The sequence below is a fragment of the Marmota monax genome, unplaced genomic scaffold (genome assembly GCF_021218885.2).
Source record: "Marmota monax isolate L192 unplaced genomic scaffold, Marmota_monax_Labrador192_F-V1.1 WCK01_AAM20220418_F8-fsc00732, whole genome shotgun sequence".
In the NCBI taxonomy this organism is placed as follows: Eukaryota; Metazoa; Chordata; class Mammalia; order Rodentia; family Sciuridae; genus Marmota; species Marmota monax.
Genome location: NW_026693828.1, coordinates 149,858 through 155,538, shown reverse-complemented (window position 1 = coordinate 155,538; position 5,681 = coordinate 149,858). Strand labels below are relative to the sequence as shown.

The 5,681-nt window shown below is 34.5% G+C and overlaps 1 pseudogene; it reads right to left on the bottom strand.

Annotated features, from left to right (window-relative positions):
* Nucleotides 1-5,044: 5,044 nt before the first annotated feature.
* On the bottom strand, nt 5,045-5,637 carry LOC124105194 (vesicle transport protein GOT1B-like; annotated as a pseudogene).
* Between the last annotated feature and the right edge of the window lie 44 nt (nt 5,638-5,681).

The following is a 5,681-nucleotide window of genomic DNA, read 5'->3' as shown; positions in this document are numbered from 1 at the left end:
GGGGGTGTGGAGGTGGGAGTCAGAGCTGATGGCCAGGATAATGAGCAGGTTCCCAAGTACTGTGACCAAGTACATGGATAGGAACAGTCCAAGGAGAATGGGCTGCAGTCCAAGATAAACCGAGAGGCCCATGAGATGAACTTCTGAGACACATGTTAGATTTTGTAGTTCTATATTGTTTGGACAGCTTTTGAAAATGAAAAGTTAGAGAAAATTAAATAAATATCTCATCTAGTATTGTGTCTATATTTTGGACAAAGCAATATACAATATAAAGATCTTATACCTCTTATACAAACCTCATATTTGACCATAAACATTTCACCATAAATCCCATATCGTGGTTTTTTTTTGTTGTTGTTGTTGTTGTTTTTTTTTTTTTTTGGTGTGTGAGTGTGTGTGTGTGTGTGTGTGAGATACCAGGGATTGAACCCAGAGGAGTTTAACTGCTGAGTCACATCCCCAGCTGTTTTGGGTTTTTTTATTTTTATTACAGACAGGGTCTCCCTGAGTTGCGTAGGGCCTCACTACGTTGCTGAGGCTGGGTTTGAACTCACAATTCTCCTGCTTCAGATTCCAAGTCACTGGGATTACAGGAGTACGCCATTCCACAAACACTTCATTTTTACATAAAATACAACCAACTCTTTTCAGATTTAAAAAAAAAAAACATGATGTTTACAGCAGCACAGTTCACAATAGCTAAGATATGGAGCCAATCTAGGTACCCTTCAACAGATGAATGGATAAAGAAATTACTCAGCCATAAGGAGAAGGACTTTATGACCTTTGCCAGTAAATGGATAGATCTGGGAACTATCATGTAAGTGAAATAAGCCAATCCCAAAAAACCAAAGGTCAAATGTTTTTGCTGATATGTGGAAGCAAAACCACAATAAAGTCGGGGAAAAGAAGAGAAGTTTAATAGATTAGACAAAGGGGAATGAAGGGAAAGGAGGAGGGACAGGAATAGGAAAGACAGTGCAATCAATCTAACATAATTTTCCTATGTATACATTTGAAAATACCTAAGTGAATCTCACCATCATGTATACCCACAAGGATGGGGTCCTAATTAGAATAAGCTATATTCCATCTATCTTTAAATAATTATATCATAATGGATTCTACTGTCATAGCTAAAAAGAACCAATAAAAATAAATTCATAAAGAAATAAATAAAATGGAAAACAAAAATACCCTTCCTTCATTGAGAAAGAAAAAATCATTCTAATTAAAGGTAATTGAAAAAAAGTCAAACAGATTATTTTATTCTAAGACAATGATATGAATTTCCTGGATGCAGAATATTTATAAAAACTCTGTGAGAGCTAAGACCATGTTATTGGAATTCAAATAAAGTTGAAAGTTCATAATCTCACTTTTATTTGCCAGTTAAATTCATGGATTTGCATAATTCTTTCACATTAACATTTCATTCTTTCACAGAAAGAGGTTTTCATTCAAATACGTAGATTATCTTTTTTAAATCATTTTATAACCCTAACCTTGGCTTTAGTGGACTTCAAATTTTGATTAATATGCACATAATCATGAAGCATAACTGATCACACACTAGCGTACAGTGCATGTGTCAATAATTCAACAATAACGAATTTAAAAAACACTTCTGAAATGTTTTGTTTTATACAGTGTTATCTGTATCAACCCCATATAAATATGAGCAAACATCTTATACATAAGAACACTTTTGCTATTTTCTATTTTGGCAGGGTTTTTTGTTTTTAGGTTTTGCTCTTTATTTGTTGTTGTTGTTGTTGTTATTTGGTTTTGCTTTGTTTATTTGTATTCCATAGTGTCCTGGTAATATCAGTTCTTTTTATCATAAATCCTATTATTTACAAATAAAGAATTTAGCACCTCAAGATACGTCTCCATCAGGTTTGAAACTCAGCCTTCTTAACTTAGTTAAAAGAATTTCATGCTAAGCCTTCCCATGAAGGCAAGATTCATTGACTAGTACCATGAGAGAGAGGCCTAAAGAAGCTAGAATTAGTATAGGAGAAAAACAGAACTTTGAGAATTCCTGGACCCTATCCCAGAACCAAAACATAAACTTAGTCCTCTAAACTGAAACTTTGCATATTGATATCATCCCAACTGACATGGTTGCCCCAGTGATGAGGAAACAATGATGCTGACAGTTCCTCCTCTTTTTACCATCTCCCACAGAACTTATTGGGCAGTACTGCATTTCTGCTGGGGCATTACCAAGGAGTATGGATCCAGTGCTCCTCTCCTGCTTAGTGTGTGATGAACCCTCAGGCTCTGTCCTCAGGATTTGAAAAATGGCTCAAGTTTATGAAGATGCCAATGAAGACAGTAGACAATGCTGTGCAGCCACTACAATGGAACTAGCAAAGTAAAGGGATAGAAGCACAGGCTAATTAGTTCAGTTGTGCAACCTTGGAGGCTCAATGCACAAAGTGCCTAATTATCCAATAGGTCCATGATAATTCAATCTGTGAGGACTTGTTAATATTAAAGGAAACAGAAAAAGAGAAAAGTAAAAGTACTTGGTCGGACTTCCAAGTTGTTGGATCTTTATGTAAAACTCAGACTACTTTTTCTTCACTATAACAATCAAATATGGGATTTGGTATCTGTCAATACATTGTATCAATCTGAAAATATATGGAGAATTAGATTTTTGTTTCAAGAATCTCACACTATTTCCATTCCTATATGTCTCTAAGGAGAACTTCATATTTCAATTTATTTTTCCCTTTGCTTGGTTTGGTACTTTACGTACTGAAGATATGTGGGTTTTTTACTAGTCCAACTGAATCTTGGTTCTTTTTTCTCTAATGAAAATATATTGATACATTATAAAACCACTGATAGTTACATAGGTTTTTGATAATATACTGTATTTAAATACTCCAGGAGCAGGGATTGGGCTGTAGTTCAGTGGCAGAGTGCTTGCCTAGCATGTATTTGATCCTTAGCACCACATAAAACAAATAAAGATACCTGTTGATCTAGATCTACAAAAAAAAAACTTAATAAAATTAAATAAATAAACAAATACTCTAGGAGCAGCAGGAGGAAACTATATTTTAATATTAATTTCTCTTTTTTAACCAATACATAATAATTATACATATTTAAAATGCCATGTAATATTTGGAATCAGGTATACATTATGTAATGTCAAATCATAGTGAACATATCTCTTCAAACATCTGTCATTTCTTTATGGTGAAAACATTTAAAATTCTTTCCTGTAACTTTAAAAATTAGAGTATATATTTTATTTGCTATTCTCAAACTAGAAAACTCTGTAATTAATCCTTCCCCATCACTCCCTCCTAATCTTCAAGGCCTCTGATAACTATCATGCTACTATCAACTTCTGAGACCACCTTTCTGAATGATATCAGGTGGTGCTTGTATTCAGAGTCTGGCTTATTTAATGTCTTCCCCTTCCATCCATTTTGTCTCAAATGGTAGAATGGCATCCTTTTATGGCTGAATAGTATTCATCGTGTGTATGTCCAACATTTTCTGTATCCATTCATCCATTGATGGACAGTAGGTTATTTCCATTCCTTGGCTAGTATGAATTGTGCATCAGTAACAATGGGAGTTCAAATGTCTCTTTAACAGATGTATTTCATTTCCTTTGGGTACATACACAGCAAATGGATTGCAGAATAATATGGTGGTTCTATTTTTAATTTTTTTAGGAAAACTCCTTGTGTTTTCCACAGTAGAAAGCCTGATGCTTTACTTTCTATTCTTCCCATCACTTCTTCCATGTTCTCATTGCTGAAAGGGAGTCACTAGGTTCATGCCATACATCATGGAAGTCACACAAGGGCATAAGAACAAGGAGGTAAGGTCACTGGGAGTATCTTAGCCCCTCCCAACCTCATCTTCTATCAGAACATTGGGCTTGATACAAAGAAAAGTTTAATGCATACCTAATGGATATGGGACAAAGTATGCTGTTTAGCTGTACATTGATAAATTATAAAAGGAATAAATAAATTATTTTGAGGGGATCCCAAATGGCAGATATATAGAGATAGATATGAGAGAAGAAGCTGAGTATACTCAGACATTTAGAATACCTGGTCTGTACAAAATGTATTACTAAACCAAAGTCATTTCATATTAGATGGAGGGATAAAATACTAGGGTTATAGCCAAGGATGAATTTACAGCACATGACAAATGAACACCAAAGATAGTTATATTTGCATACCAAAATGCTTATTTTCACTTCCCCCTCCCATGATCAGTATCCTTGAACAAAAAAGAAACACTAAAACTTTTTTCATTCTATATTGGATGTTCACTTGAGAGTTTTCTGACCATATACTTTTATACACTTGGAGACTTTTTTTCTAGAAAGGAAAGAGTTGATAAATCAACCATTTATTCTATGAGATAATATTGGACATACTATCGGTAGAGGAGAATAGATCCCGTTATTCATATTTTTTTCAGAGGAACCATAAAAGTTTTATTTTAACTCCATGTTTACAAAAAATAATGATTCATACATGAACTGGGTTTTCACTGGGTTTAATACATTAAAATGACATAATCCAACCCTACTCATGCATTACTTTCAGAGATACAGCACAACTGGAAATAGAGTTGCCATCACGGTGGACATTTCTAAAAAGCAAATGCCTATGGGTGTTCCTGAGACCTCAAAACAATAATAATAGTAGTTAAAAACAAAAGTAACCAACACCACAGTTCTCTAAGAATGGCTGTGTTTTGCACACTGTGGAAAAATAATAAAAATAGCCTTCTAGAGTTTCAATATGCTTCATAACATGGATTTCATCTCCCTTAGTTTGCTTGCTGCCTTCTGAGATCACTTGATTAGAAGCCTGTTTTCATTGTTTCTGTACTAATTGCTGTTGGTCTTTGTAGGCTACATGTTTTAAGCTTCTGTAAAGAACTTTACAAGTTATTTGATGTAATTTAATTTTTTACTGAATGTTCTTCAAAGAATTTTATAAACAATACAACATTTTAAAAGAGTTTTCAAATTCTCTTGTTGTTAAACAATATTGTTGCATTTTCCAACTTTATCTATAAATTATCTAATTCCAGGTAAATTTAAGAGGGATCCAAGAACTGGCGTTCTTCTAATAAAGCCAACCACACAGAAAATAAGCCCCTGAACAAGTTAAAGAATCCATAATTTTCAAAGATCCTGCCTCTCAAAGGCCAACCAATAAGAACTACAAATACATCACCTAGGAAAAATCCTGTAGCTCTCATTTTATGTTTTTGGGAAAAGAATCTGAATGTTCTTTCTAAACTGATTATAAAAGCCTAGCCAGTCACAAACAAAACATTTCCAATAGCCAGTAGTACTTTGTCAAAAAAAGAGAATCATTCCAAACAACAGGAAAAACTGTTAATCCCATTTCAATTTTCTGGGTGTCTGTAAAGGAGATCATGGTTGTAGTGGAGAGGGCAGTGGAGGCAGCACCTCAAAATGCCCAGTGTGGAAAGCTGCATAGGGAGAAAAGAAGGCAGGAAGCAGCCCAGGAGAGCTGTCACATCTTCCGGAAACATCCACTGTTCATAATTTTAAACCATACATTTCTCTCAAAAGTTGAGAAATTAGAGAACAGGGCATGGAGACACACACCTAAAATCCCAGCAAAAATGGAGGCTAAGGCAAAATC